At 39.4% G+C, this 13,709-nt stretch overlaps 2 protein-coding genes across 5 annotated transcripts in view; one reads left to right on the top strand and one right to left on the bottom strand.

Moving 5' to 3' along the window:
- The window catches only part of gpr146.L (G protein-coupled receptor 146 L homeolog), a 51,152-nt gene extending 39,101 nt beyond the window's left edge, over positions 1-12,051 (bottom strand). For both annotated transcript variants that reach the window (XM_018234192.2, XM_018234193.2), the window contains exon 1: positions 11,447-12,051. The gene's annotated coding sequence lies outside the window, so the exon portion shown is untranslated. The remainder of the gene's footprint in view (positions 1-11,446) is intronic.
- The window catches only part of LOC108701567 (uncharacterized protein C7orf50 homolog), a 197,181-nt gene that overhangs the window by 145,067 nt on the left and 38,405 nt on the right, over positions 1-13,709 (top strand). The gene's annotated exons all lie outside the window — the stretch shown is intronic.

Genomic DNA, 13,709 nt, shown 5'->3' with positions numbered 1-13,709 from the left:
TTTCTGAGATCCAGATGTGCATTGAAAATACATCTGCCCTGTGTTCATTTATTTCTGCTTTTGGAAATTATTATAGGTAGTATGCCATTGTCTGACTCTGGAGCATGAACAATAGCACATTAAACAAGTTTGAATAGCTTTCCATGGATAAGAGACACATGATCAGATTCGAGGAGATTAGTCGACAAATCTCTTCTTCGGGATGACTAATCTCCCCGAACGGCCTCCCGCCAGCTAGAATGTAAATTCGTTTTCCGAAGTCTCCAGAAGTTTTCGTGTGAGGCAACTTTGGGCGACTTTGGGAAACGAAGAGCTCCGAGTGCCATCCCGCCAGCGGTTTACTTCCTAGCCAGCGGGAGGCAATTATGGGAGATTAATTGCCCCGAAAAAGAGATTTGTCGACAGGTGACTAATCTCCCCGAATCTGAGCGTTTGCATCAAAGCCATGCTGCTATCCGTTGGAGATACCTATCAGCAGTTGTAGTGGAATACGCCTAGAATCCTCAAGGCCTTTGTTCCACGTGTATATGAAGAACGCTGGTGGCTTTTTTTTTTTTCTTGTAGCAGTTTCTATAATAAATGTTGAGGATTTTGAAAGGCTCAAGCTTTTAAAACAACAGTGCTGTTCCTTCAGAGCCAATAATAGAGCAATGCACTAACTAAACCAAGCTAAGTGCTGAAATAGAGTAGACTTTGGGGATCTGAGCCTTCGGGGTGTGTGTATATTAGAGGAGGCAAAAGGGATTGTTACATTGCTTGTTCAGCTGTGTTAAAACATCTGCCGTGTAAAGGAGAGGAACGTGACAATGTTTTCCTTGTGTTGTGATCATGGCCAAAGAAAACGGTGCAATTCATTTCTTGCATTAGAATTAAAGGAGCGTGCAGGCTTCAATTTAATTTACTGTTATTTAAAAGAAAACATAACCTGTCATGTTTCAGAATAGGCCCAAAGAATGCCTTCCAAAAGAGCTTGCGCTATAACTCGTGGGTTGAGGGAGTGGTGGGAGTTGTAAATGTGCAGGGTTGCAGGGTGGTCATCCTCTTTATAGAGGAATATTTACTTCCTCACTTATAACTTAAATGAGGTCTGTCAGCCACAGGAACAACATATGCTATAAGTATGCAACCCGTCATCCAGAATGCTCAGGACCTGAGGTTTCTCAGATAAGGGGACTTCCAAACGCCACGTTTCTGTATAATGGCATGACACGCATGCACACACGGTGAATCGCATTCGCACACGATCGCTATTGACGCACATGCACGAAAGACTGGGATGGGGGTGAGCTGCTGAGTGGACTGCCTAGGGCGCCCGGCCTGCCAGGCCCGCCTCTGAGTACAAGATACTGTTGTATTATTACAGCGAAAAAGGAAATTCATTTTAAAATTTTTAATAATTTGATTAAAATGGAGTATATGGAAGATAGCCTTCCCGTAATTCTGAGCTCTCTGGATAACAAGTTTCTAGATAAAGCATCCGACGCATGTATTCTGATTCTTTATTAAGCAACCAAGGGAATCACTACTAGGTTTCACTAAACAGCAACCATTCATTGAAATATGCTAATTATCCAAGATGTTGCATGATCAGGAGACGGATGATATTAATATAACGGCAAAATAATTAGTTGAAGGCACTTATGACCATTTTTACAATCTTTAGTGGATTAGGATAAGCTCGTTGGGGTTTTCAGGAAGTTTAAGGACTTAAATTACTTTGCTGTTGGACCCAGCAATGTCTAAATGGAACTCCTGGTCCAGTCAGTAGGAGACTATAGATCTCTGATAGTATGTGTGTGTGTGTATATATATATATATATATATATATATATATATATATATATATATATATATATATATATATATATATATATATATATATATATATATATATATATATCAATTGAAGATGGACCAGCACTCCGTTTTCTTTGTCAAAAGTGTTTATTCAATACACTGTGCACAGTGTATTGAATAAACACTTTTGACAAAGAAAACGGAGTGCTGGTCCATCTTCAATTGATACATATCTTTTTGACCGAGCACCCGGCAAGGAACTACAGAGGACAGAGTGCAGGTGTCTCACATTGAACTATATATATATATATATATATGTAATTTGCTGATTTATGTTTTTTCAAATAAAAAATACGTTCTGCTGTGTTGTTGACTTTCTTTTATTCCAAGTCATGTTCCTGAGGCACAGTGTTCCAGCCAGACAATCATCTATCCTCATAGGATTACTAAGAAATAATCGAATTTAAGGAAGCTGAAAATGTGATTTAAATTTTGTCTCATCTGTCCTGCAAGATTTCCCGACAGTGGGCCAGTTGTACATCTGTTGGTACCATACCTCCTGTAACCTAATAAACAGCCAGCCTAATTATGTTGAGTGCTAAATAGCCTTTGGCACCCAGTAGAAAATATTGTTTTGACTCCAGAGCTAGACTTTATCATCATATCTGTCAGTTACTGCCAGTCTGCTAATAGGGTGTAAAGTTTGTAATAACTTTTTTACTATTTTGCCTGATAGGCTTGTCATTATGGCCTAAAATGACTTAAGTAATACTTCTTGTGAAAATATAAATTATTGAGGGAGAACTGAATTGTAAAACGCATTGTGTTATGGCAAAAAATTTTTTTTTTTAGAAATGTAGGCTCTTGGGGACAGGGCCCTGTTGGCCCTACTGTTTTGTTGTCAGTTGCTGTTCGGTGTTCTTATGTACAGTGCTGCTGAATACGTTGGTGCTCTGTGATTGAATAATAATCTGACACAGAGAAAGTTGGTGATCCATTGGTTTCTGAATACATCTAGTGGTCAAAATAGCAGAGTTTAGGGTAGATGGACATTGTTGGGACTTTTCTTGGCAGACTGGGACATTATATTTTATTGGTGACTAGTATATTGGAACATGGTTTTGTTCTCATTTATTAATCTTTAGAACACAGGCAGTTGGCATATATAAACTAGCCCAAACTGGAAAACATCAGCTTTATATCTGTATCATTATATAATATGCTCTGGTACAGGTATGGGATCCATTATCCGGAAACCCATTATCCAGAAAACTCAGAATGACACACAATACATGAAAAAAAAATAGTAGGGTCAAAACACCCTAATTTAGCAATAGCGCTGATGCTGTTTGCCCCAAAAGTATTATCACCAGCTACAAGCCGGGGAATAGTGGAGGGTGGGTGCAGGCCGAGCTCTACCTCCTGCTCTCACTGCCTGCCACCTCCAACTGCCGGCTTTTGGTTTTATAGCCATGTGCCCGGTCACCCGACCCTTTTGTGAAGTCATCGGTGGCGTGGGTCTGTAAAGGGAAGTCTGGCATGGGTGGAGGGAGGGCGGGTGGGTTAGGGTTGGGATTGGTAAAAACCCGACCCACACATCACTACTGGGGAACTACCATTATAAATACAGAGCAGCCCCTTTAGCATTGCTTTCTGGACGTCATATCCTCCATGCTAATATTCCACATACATGACTGCTTTATGGACATCGAAAATCCACTTTTTACGCAGCATATTTACACCAGGGCACATTACACTCACATTGGCATAATTAACATTTTAACCAAATAAGTGACATCACTGTAAAAATATATGCCCTGGATTTGGACACGGATAACATTTTGTATATGTGTCCCTTTGTGAGAGGGAGTTGAACATTTCTTAGTGATGTTTTTCCCCCCTACATTTTCTTTTATTCTGGTTATTTATTTTTACAGCTAAAGAGACTGGTGCCAGAAGACTTTCACGGCAAACCAACTGTTTCTTCTCTGCTGAAATGCATGCATTTTTGTGGGTGGAAACTGGTACGAATGATCAAAGGTTCCGCTTCTGTCTTTTCACAGCATGTGGCCAAGTGTTTGTACTAAGGGATGCTTGTGTCAGAGACAGAGCTAATTTAACTCTGTAAGCCTGCAATATCTTTATCTGCCTTTCTTTTTCCAAGTTATTTGGAAGACCAGTTAGCAATAAAGTTGCTTGGGTGCAAGCAGTAGAACAAATGGATCTGTAGATCATTACTGCCGCTCATGTACATTTATTTCTACAAAGTTCTCTGTTGGCCCTGTAGGAGGTTGAAACTGTCATGCATGAGATGCAGCGTGTGGTAGACCATTCCCTTGTATAAATATATAATATGTCCGAATGATGGATGCCATTTCTTTTTCTTTTTTTTCCCTTCTGCTGCTGGGGCACTGGTCTGATAAGCAGCAGCTGATTTTCATCATGATTCAAACCAAATGCTGAATCAGTTCACTTCCCAGGTATCATTATAAGGGTAATTTCTACTATTTTAATAATTTTTTTTAGAATAATTTCCTTCAGTGTACATTCCAGCACCGGAGAGCCAAAACTGCATACAAAATCATAAGTGTCTCCTGTTTTATACCTTTGAAGTTTTTTCTGTAGGTACAGTGAATGCATGTACGCTAAAGGCTTTAAAGAAAAAGGGGCAACAAGTAATAAAGGACATTTCCCAGCATGCCAGGGCACAACTTTATCAGTCTGAAACACTTGTGAATAGTGCAGTAGTCCATAGTTGGCACTAAGGCCTTTTATATAAGGCACAAGGCAAGCGGGGATGTGCTTCCGTCCAACTACTGCACCATTCAGCCTGGCAGCGTGGGATACCGTGCTTTTGGGCTGGAAAAAATTATGCCCAGTGCCAGAACAAAAAGGAGGACTCTTGTCCAGGTTACTAGCAAGTAGAGTTGCCACCTGGCTGGTATTTTACCGGCCTGTCCAGTAAAAATTATGGCTGATCCCAATGTTATTAATAGGGAAACATATAAATAAATAGGAAGGCCAGTATTTTTTTTCCAGAAAAGGTGGCAACACTACTAGCAAGTCGTATTTATTAAGATGTGCCTTGAATGTGGCTGCATTATGCAGCTACTTGCTACCTAAAATAACAAGGGTGGCACTAGGTATGTAATAACGGGCACACATTTGAGTCTGATGTTTCAATTGCAGAGGTAAAACAAAATATCACCCAGGAACTCCATTAAATAGTGCACCCCAGAGGCCAACATTTTATAGAAAATGGTAAAGATATGGGATCCATTATCCGAAACCCACTGTCCAGAAAGATCTGAATTCAGGAAGGAATTCCATTTTAATCACATAATTCAAATGTTTAAAAATGATTTCCTTTGTCTCTGTAATAATAAACCAGTACCTTGTAATTTATCCCAACTAAGATATAATTAATTGTTACTGGAGGCAAAACAATCCTGTTTGGTTTATTTAATACCTAAATGATTTTTTTTTTAGCATTCTGAATAATAGGTCCCAAACCTGTACAGTGACAGTTTGGCTTTACCAAGCAAATCTTCAAGACATGATGCGTATCCTTATTATATCAAGAAGAGCCCCCACTGAAAATATATTGATTTTTGTTTTTATCAATACGTTTGGTCTGAATAACACCCCTCGAATCCCTTAAAAATCATAAACAGATTGCTCTTTTTTCGGTTTGCTATGGTAGCAGAGTACACTGAATTTTGTGTATAAATGATGTTTGAAGTGAATGATTGAAAATGAAGCTACCTGTTATTTCCGTAATAAAACCTCTGTGAGCTTAAAACACAAAGTGGCACTTGCATACACATTCTATTGCTAATCTCATGTTCACGTGGAAACATATCTATCCCAGCTGCTATTGCTATAGGCTTGGACTTGAGACAGAAATTATATGCAGTTTATAGGTAAGGGAGTATGTTCCCTCTTTCTCTATAACATTTAGTAAATTTTATTAGTCCTGGTTTATGCTGCTCAGGAGGCTTTAATTATATCCGTATTTATAGTGATATGAGTTGGATGTGTTGACTGCTCTGTCAAATATATATGAAAAAAATCATACATTTATGCCTGGGTATGGGGTGTAGTTTTGGGTGCCAGTGCTTGATAATGGTATTTATAAGCTGCTGAGAGTGCAGAGATGTGCAACTGAACTGGTATGAAAGATTTAGAGGAAAGACTGATAATGTGTCAATGATATTCTAATTTGCTTTGAATATACATTAATTACAGATTTTAATAAATTTGTTATTGTAACTGCCCTTGAAAGGGTATCTGTCCTGGTTTTGACTCTTGAAACAATGTAGCAATGATTCTTCACGCATCTGTTAAAATGATTTACCCTACATTGTTTCAGTACTCAGAGCCACCAGTGCAGAGAATAAAGGACAGATGGATTATGCTTTCAAAAGCAATTACAATTATTAATTTTTATTATTTATACAGGTATGGAACTTGTTATCTAGAATGCTCAGGACCTGGTGTTTTCTGTATCTTTCCTTGTTTTGGATATTCATACCAAAAGTCTACTAGAAAATCATTTAAATCTTAAATAAATCCAATAGGCTGGTTTTGTTTTCAATAAGAATTTATTATATCTTAGTTGGCATCTAGTACAAGGTACTGTTTTATTACTATAGAGAAAATGGGAAATACTGTTTTTTTCAAACAATTTGTATTAGGTGGATAAAATGGGTTCTATGGGAGATGGGATTTCCCATAATTCGGAGCTTTCTGGGTAACTGGTTTCCCAATAACAGACCCCATACCTCTAAAGGAAAGTTGCTGAAAACTGCAATATTTTATTTTTTACAAAAAGTTTCTTTTAGGAAACTTTGGGCGACTTCGGAAAATGAAGCACTCCAAGTGCCATCCCACCCACGATTTAGATTCTATCCGGCGGGAAGGCTTTTCAGGGAGATTAGTCGCCCAAAGATGAGGCGATTCGTCACTGGGCGACTAAATCTCCCTGAATCTTAGCGTGCTCACTTACCCTTAGGATAATAAATATCCTTTGCCCTTGCCAGTATATGCAATAGATGAAGCATGCAGATGACATAGTAATGCTGACTGATACAGGTGGTAAAGAGGGCACTGTTCTGCTCTCTAGCTCTTAATTTTTTAAAGTTTTTTTAAAGTTAACTAAATTAACTTTTCAGACTTTATGCATTACTGGCATGGAGTGAATGTGCAATTAGATAGAACTTGTTTTGCACTTTGGGCTGTATAATACACCAGCTGTAAACAGTCCCTGCTGTACAGATTGTGTTACGGGTATATGTACCTGTCGGAATGTCACCAACTGTCCAAACACCAAAATGTCACCAGTCCCCCAAACAGGAGGTAACGGACTGGCCCTTTGATCTTGAATAACAAAATTGCTGTTCCATCCAGGGCCACACATAATGTTTACATCTTTATTTTTATAGGAGTCCGTAATGTGCCTTGCTCCCACCTCTATGTATAGTTGTAGGACATAATGAACCCAGGGCTGCTTATGTACACGCTATGAAGGAATATCGACCAGTGGGCCAAAAAGATGTTATGCAACAAAGTCAGTTTGTATTATTGAGTTTTTCTAAAGGTTACTATGGAGGAAGACACACAAGCAAGTCAGAAATTTCTGTTCAGCCCAGAAGTCAAAAAATTCTTTGTAAGATCTTGTGTGTCATTGTTATCAATCAACTTCCTGGTTACGAAGCAGCAGTCAAGTGGTGTCTGGGCAACAATGGTGACAGTGTCCATGAATAACAAAAGATAGGAAGGCTCCACTTTGGTGTGGCGGATCTGTAGCCCCAGTATTTTGGCTATAGTGCTGCAGAACTAACATGTTTTGCAGTCCTTATCTATATAAACTACTCAGAAACCGGTATCTTAACAGATCTTATATTTATTTGTGCTTATACTCAGAACTCTGCTGCAAAATGTCTTTTAATCTATCTTTAAGACAGGTCCAGTCACCCCTCATATATTGAATAATAGAAAAAAAAACCACGCGCACCCACCAAGCCCAAAAAATCTTATATAATCTAAAAATCCTTTATTTAGCCTGGGTTGAAGGGAAATGGGATTTGTGTTCAAATGTTGCACACTGTTTCTTCGTCTTGGTTTCCCAAATGTTCCTGGACTACAACTCCCAGCATGCTTGAACCCGCATGTGGATGTGGAATGCTGGGAGTTGTAGGGTTAAAGTAAGTGTGCTGCATGATAATCAACACATATCTGGCCTGCCGTGCAGCGGCGGCGGTTAACTGGCTAGGGTTGCTTGTGCATGCCAAACACTGTAAATGAAGAGTGAAGAAATAGCTGGGCAGAGCATATCCAGTTAAGCATGTGTAACAAATTAAGGTCTGGCAGCCTGTCAACGTGAATACGCTCCCTGAGCTGTGTTTTTTCCCTCTCTCTCTTTTTTTTTTTCCACACATTTAATGCATTCACATCCCTGCCCCTAAAATAACAAGGAAAGGACCTACTTGTCTTGCTAGTACTTCCCACTTCATGGAGGTATGTTAATACCCTGAATTAGTGACATTCAAAGGAAAGAAAACATGAGTGCTGTTCTTGTTACCCATGGAGCTCCTCCCCCCCTTCTGAACGGTCTGCCGAAAGCAAACACTCAGCAAACTGGGACACCCTCTACCCACCATCCAAAGAACAGTTTTCAGCTCTCTCTCTAAATGATTTTACACCCAGCCCTCCAACTAAGGTTGAACTACATCTCCCACAATCCCCTGAAAGCCAAATGTTTTTCAACAGTAACAGTAACTGAAGAATGTCAGTTTATTCATTGAGCAGAACAACCCCTTTAAATGTAAAGTTAGTCAGTTCATCTTGAACATGGTCCCTATGAAATAACTTAGTCATTTTTGTTCTTATTAAATGGACAAAAGTGGCACTAGCAGACAGAGTACCAATGCCGAAAACACAGCTACCCAACACTCCCAACAAAGTATGATGGGATGCCTTGCATCCTAAGGACATGGAAAACTGAACATTACTGAAGAAACCATAAAAACTCAAAATTATGAGAAGGCTATCTCCCACAGTCCATTATATTGTGAATAAAGTACCCCCTCTTGCAAAATATAAGGATATTATAAGTTACTTAGTTCCATGACTATATAAAAACATGAGGCCAAAGGCCGATGACATCACAAAGCACCATTTATAAGAATAGAATTTACAGGATGTTCATGGCACTTGCGTATTATATAGTGAATAAAGTACCCCCTCTTGCAAAATATAAGGATATTATAAGTTACTTAGTTCCATGACTGTATAAAAACATGAAGCCAAAGGGCGATGACATCACAAAGCACCATTTATAAGAATAGAATTTACAGGATGTTCATGGCACTTGCGTATTATATAGTGAATAAAGTACCCCCTCTTGCAAAATATAAGGATATTATAAGTTACTTAGTTCCATGACTGTATAAAAACATGAAGCCAAAGGGCGATGACATCACAAAGCACCATTTATAAGGATAGAATTTACAGGATGTTTGTGGCTCTTGCGTATTATATAGTGAATAAAGTACCCCTTCTTGTAAATTATAAGGATAATCTAAGTTACCGAGGTAGTTTCATGACCATATAAAAACACAAGGCCGAAGGCCGAGCATTTTTATACTAGTCATGGAACTCCGAGATAACTTCTAATATTCTCATAATTTGCAACTGGGGGTACTTTATTTATTATAATACACATGTTTCAGTGAGTCTTGTGACATCAGTACTCACTGTTAAAAGGATATAATTTACAAGATATTCATAGCTTTTGTGTATTATATAGTGAATAAAGTACCTCCTTTTGTAAAATATAAGGATATTATAAGTTACCGAGGTAGTTTCATGACCATATAAAAACACGAGGCCGAAGGCCGAGTGTTTCTATACAGGTCAGGAAACTCCGAGGTAACTTCTTATATCCACATATTTTGCAACTGGGGGTACTTTATTTATTATAATACACAAAGTTTCGGTGAGTCATGTGACAGAAATGACATCAGAACTCACCGTTTATAACTGATGACATCAGAACTCACCGTTTATAAGGATATAATTTACAGGATATTCATGGCTTTTGTGTATTATAAGCAAATAATACAACTTTAGTACAGTAATACAGTATTGTAGTAGAAGGTACTGTTTTGACTAAGCTTCATGAATTTTGATGGCAAAACAATCCTTCTGGGTTTATTTAATGTTAATTTTTTAGCAGACTTAGGGCAATGGATGACGGGGAGATTTGTTGGCCGCCATTATTTACTGCGGGCGACAGCTCCCGAAAATGCGTCTCCATTGGAAATAACTAAAATTGCTGGCGGTAAAACCAACATATCACAAAGTTTGTGACTTTGTGATAAAGGCGACTGCTCTTAAGGTCAAAACATCCAAATTAAGAAAGATCCCTTATCCAGAAGCCCCAGGTCACAAGCATTCTACATGATAGGTTGTATACTTGGCTAATGTCTGGTTATCTGTCCGCTGAAGAGTATTTGGGTTATGAAACATTATCCAAAGCACAAAAGCAAGGCTATATTTGAATGGCTGATAAGAAATAAAATTTAAAGTTTTTGAATTGGCCATAGTCCTTCAAAAAAGAGCAAATTGACGGCACTCTGGTTAAAAATTTATTACAGCAAACTGCGGATAGGAAATAGTTCTGACACTTGAACCCAGTAGAACTGCCGTGGCAGGACCTGAAAAGAGCAGTTCATGCATGTGAATCTGAATGGAAGCAGTTCCGCAAAGAAGAATTCATCAACAGACATGAGAACGATTGATTAGGAAGCTTTAGAATGGTACAAATATTGCTGCGAAAGGTGGGGTGACCAGCAATTGGGTTTATACCTTACATATTACAGTTGATTTGTGCTTATTCCGGCTGTCTTATATGACATTTTGTTTCCAGATCATGTTACTGTGACAGAAAAGGAAAGGTGCAAATACTCTTTCCCGTCACTGTAAGAAGTGCCAAATGCTGTTGTGACGTCCCCCCACGCTGGGCTTGTGAACTCTGCTGAGCTACGAGAAGGGGGGCTGAACTGTATTGGCCATTAATGGGAACAAGAACTTTCTGGGCTGGAGTGATGTCTTTCATTGGCTCAATGAGTGAGGGAATCTATTAAGCCTCAACGTCCTACAGCGATCTCTTCTTCCTCAGGCTTTAAAGCCAAACAGTGCTTTTCTGTACTAGGGTGTACTGTGTTCATTCAACATCCATGTTCTCTGCTAGTACTGGTGCCTTGTATTTGGGTATACACTAGCAGTTGATTGGCTAACGAGTGGCATGCTTTAGTAGTAATGAAGTCACTAGTGTGTTGTAGACAGAGCAGTCCTATAGGCTGTCCTTGGAGTAGAGTAGCTCCTAAATGCATCTGTTCCAGCACAGCGTTCTGCTCCCTGGCTCCAGCATTGCCATAAAACTGGCAGCATTGCAGGTGTAAATATTATGCTAAGTGACTCAAGCAGCTCTTCTGAGCTAGGTTTTTACATTCATTTATTTACATTGCTCTCCCCCTTCCTCTTTTCAATTGCTGGGCATATAATTTACCCCTCTGGCATATAAACAGCCAGAACTGGAATGAGCACAGAGCACAATGGCACAGTGTGAATACGAAGGACTTACCTCTCAATGACTTGGCTTGGAGCTCATTTAGCCCTGGATGTTGGTAGCCCTCTTGCAGATGAGTACGGGTAAATGGGATTAGCCACCCTGCAGTGGTCTGATAGGACTCGATCCCATGGCTGCTGTGTTTAAATCTTCCTTTTGCTGAGAGACACTGTCGTGCTTTGTGGAGTGCTGCACTTGTTTAGAGCCAGCTCTTTACAGAGCTTGGGACAAAAACAAACCTTTCATTTTGAAGCCAGCGGCGGAATGGGGAGTTTGGGCAGCCAACAGAGGGGGGAAATGCACAGGACTCCTGCTTGCTGAAAAGGAGACCTGTTTGTCTTCTGATTTCCAAAGTTTCACTTGTTTTTGGTGGAGGGGGAGGGAGAGAAGGGCAGGCAAACTCAGTAGATCTCTCTCTCACAATCCGTGTCTCTCTTACCCCCCCTCACCCCCGGGCCTCTTGGCCGAGTGTTTTTATTGATTGCAATCACTGAAGGCTAGCTGCCTTTGCACAGAAACACTGTGTTGTGTGTTCTCTCTGCTGGCTTTCATTAAAGAGAGTCAATGCACAGTCTGCTCACGCTGCCTGGAACCCAGCCTGCTCTCTCTACACAGGGAGGAAAAGCTCCAAACTCTTATTTTCTAACAGCACATTTCCCAACATCCAGAGGTGAGGCCAGGGAGGGGCCCCAACATGTGCATGCTTTTGGATTCCTTTTAAAGTAGGGCTGATCTTGTGGCCATCATGTTGTCAGAAGTCTATTTTTGGCTTAATCAACACTGCCCTGTCTGCGGAAACATCGAGGCAGGGCACCTTCATTAGAATGTCATTCCAGCTCTTAATGAATGTGGGCAGTGCCCTTTTACTCCCTGTGCCAAGGCCAAGCATCAGATGCATATTTATCTTATCTCCTGCCAGTCCAAGACTCACTACACAGGTTGTAAAAAAAAAATAAAAAATCTGCAGGGTGGATCCTGCTGTTATTCGATTATAACAAATTAGAATAGCATGTATCTTGATTACCAGTGAGTGCCATCTCTTTATCTTGTCTGTTATTGTATATTCCCTTATATATTAAGAGGCTGTGCCACAGAGCTTCCATCACAACAGGCTCCCTGCTCTTAGCTGATCCCGTTTGTAGCCAACTGCAAGAATTTCAGCTACAAAGTAGTTCATTTGGTCTGATTCTGCGCTGCAACCTGAAAACATTCTTCCTTGTAGTCAGGGTTTAAGTTTCATAGTCAATCAACATACATATGAAATCTCCTTATATTGTCCAGTAAAAGGGTAAGAAATAAGCTGGTTTCCATGCATTGGATCTAGAACAGATAGCCAGCCAGCAAGAGTGGAAGTGTGCTGGGAGATATAGTTGAACAGATCTGGTTCCCATTGCTTAAAGGTGGTGTTCACCTTTGAGTTGACTTTTAGTATGATGTATAGGGTGATATCATAAGATAATTTGCAATTAGTTTAAATTCTTTACTATTTGTTGTTTTTGAGATTTTTATTCAGCAGCTCTCCAGTTTCAATTTCAGCAAATCTGGTTGCTAGTATCCAAATAATAATTAATAATAAAAAGTAACAATAATTGTGTAGCCTTACAGAAGAGAATTAGTATTCAGGGTCAATGACCCCCGTTTGAAAGCTGAAAAGATTCAGAAGAAGAAGGCACACATTTAAAAAAAACTACAGGCATAGGATCCGTTATCCGGAAATCCATTATCCAGAAACCTCCGAATTACAGGAATGGCCGTAATTTATAAAAATTATCTACTTTTTCTCTGTAATAATAAAACAGTACCTTGTACTTGATCCTAACTAAGATATAATTAATCCTTACTGGAAGCAAAACCAGCCTATTGGGTGTATTTAATATTTACATGATTTTCTAGTAGACTTAAAGTATGAGGATCCAAATTACGGAAGGATCCATTATCAGGAATCCCCAGGTCCCAAGCATTCTGGATCACAGGTCCCATACCTGTAAAAAAAAATGAAGGCCAATTGAAAAGTTGCTTAGCATTGACCTTTCTGTAACGTATTAAAAGTTAAAGGTGATCCACGCCTTTTTAAAATGTTATTTGTTAGCAAAATTCTGGGAACATCCATCTACCGCTGATGCCTCTTGGATCTGTGTAATGGGATGATTGGGAGCAAATCCATAAATTAATCCAGTGCCTCTAGACCTTGTGATGTTCTTTTAGTAATCCACTTCTACTTTACCACTCAATAATTAATTCACATACATACTCTGTGGCTCTTGTGCATATTGCCAAA

This window comes from Xenopus laevis, chromosome 9_10L (assembly GCF_017654675.1).
Source record: "Xenopus laevis strain J_2021 chromosome 9_10L, Xenopus_laevis_v10.1, whole genome shotgun sequence".
Classification (NCBI taxonomy): domain Eukaryota; kingdom Metazoa; phylum Chordata; class Amphibia; order Anura; family Pipidae; genus Xenopus; species Xenopus laevis.
Note: the sequence above shows the minus strand (reverse complement) of the source record. Positions and strands in the feature narration are given on the sequence as shown.